Source organism: Phocoena phocoena, chromosome 8 (genome assembly GCF_963924675.1).
Source record: "Phocoena phocoena chromosome 8, mPhoPho1.1, whole genome shotgun sequence".
Taxonomy (NCBI): Eukaryota; Metazoa; Chordata; class Mammalia; order Artiodactyla; family Phocoenidae; genus Phocoena; species Phocoena phocoena.
This window is the reverse complement of record NC_089226.1, coordinates 61,402,845-61,404,683: the sequence shown is the minus strand read 5'-3', so window position 1 is coordinate 61,404,683 and position 1,839 is coordinate 61,402,845. Positions and strand designations below refer to the sequence as shown.

General features: G+C 36.0%; 1 non-coding gene across 1 annotated transcript; it reads left to right on the top strand.

The window, feature by feature from the left end:
• Window positions 1–1,173: 1,173 nt before the first annotated feature.
• Window positions 1,174–1,337, top strand: LOC136127731 (U1 spliceosomal RNA). The gene has a single exon (XR_010656182.1). It is a non-coding gene; the product is annotated as a U1 spliceosomal RNA (small nuclear RNA).
• Window positions 1,338–1,839: the final 502 nt, after the last annotated feature.

Genomic DNA, 1,839 nt, shown 5'->3' with positions numbered 1-1,839 from the left:
TGTCACAGACCTTCAAAATGATTTTAGATATTAATCTGTCTTTATTTATTCCAGGATTTCAGAAAGGACAATATTACCTTCAATTTAACGTAATGGAAAGAGCTTTTTCAAGAGATACACAAATATTGAATCTCTTTCTTCACCCCTCTGTTCCTCTTTCTCTCTCTCCCTCTCCATCACAGCTTCCCTCACCCCATATATCAGAAGTATATTCCGCAAAGATTCACACCAGACTGCTAAGGCTGGTTTCCTTTAGGGGGAGGAATGAGATTAGGAAGTTAGGGTTGCATAAGAACTTTCAATTTTTAATTTATATGCATTTGTATTGCTAGAGTATTCTATAAATGAAATTATTTTCTAGCTGTACAATGCTTAAATGTTTTATTGCATATTCTGAGTTATACTTTACTCACTTGGAAAAGGGGAATAAATGCTTGCTGCATAGTTTATTAAAGACTCAGTGAGGTATTGCATGTAAAGTTCAGATCAGTAAATGATATGCTGAAGGGGCTTAAAATATATATATTAAAAGGTAATATTTATAAGGTTCTTACTTTATGCTAGTCACTATAATAAGTATGTCGATGCATTAGATAATTAAGGTGTAATTTAAACACTAGATGGGAGACACTATTATACCAATTTCATGCTGAAGATCTCTGGACTCATACAAGTTAATTAAATTTCTCAATGTCATATGTATGTTCCAAAGACTGAACTCAAACTGCAGTTTGTCTAATTTTGGATAATGCCCTCCTACACATTACACTCTTCTGATATTTTGAAAATTATTATTCTGTGGTTATTATGAGGATATTAAAACACAAAGAAGGCAGGGTTTACTCCCCCCAGAGCATCTCAAAATTAAGCTAAGCCATTAACAGAGACTTGCAAGGTAGTCTGGGGACCACAGGGGGGCAGCAGAGTTGTACTTCCACTTTAGTTCAACCCTGAACACACATATCAACACACACACACACACACAGAGACCTGAGCACTTACATACTATTCTACATGCTAAGCGTTTTGCTTACATTTATGAACGAATGAATATGATAGATGATAGGTAGATAGATAGATAGACAGATGATAGATGAATAGATGAATGGGTAGATGAAGTAAATGCTTCCCTTCCTGATTGTCTCCTTACCCTGTTTAAAAAGCCCAGGTCTCATACTAACCTGGCAAGGGAGATACCATGATCACAAAGGTGGTTTTCCGAGGGCAAGGCTTATCAATTGCACTCTGGATGTGCTGACCCCTGCAATTTCCCCAAATGTCGGAAACTCGACTGCATAATTTGTGGCAGTGGGGGCAGGACAGGAGGAAAGCCCCAGGTCTCAGATCTGAGATACCGGCCTTATTTAATTCATCAGTGCCTAAGTTAAATTCTGATGTCAAAGGAAATCAAAAGATTTGGGGAAAAAGCAATTTCTGACCGACAACTCATGCTTCATAGATGACGGAACTAAAAATTTTCAGGAGCATTTAATAGGTAATGAATGGTATGAGATCACTTGTATGTGGGATCTAAAAAAATAATTCAAATGAGTGTATATGAAAAACAAAAAGAGACTCACAGATATAGAAAACAAACCAGAGGTTACCAAAGGGAAGAGGGAAGGGGGCACAAATTAGGAATACAGGATTAAGAGATACAAACTACTACGTATGAAATAGGTAAGCAACAAGGACACATAGCACAGCAGAGGGAATTACACCCATTATCTTGTAATAACTTTGAATGTAGTATAATCTGTAAAAATACTGAATCACTATGCTGTACATCTGAAACTAATATAATCTTATAAATCAACTATAGTTCAAAAAAAAAAAAAA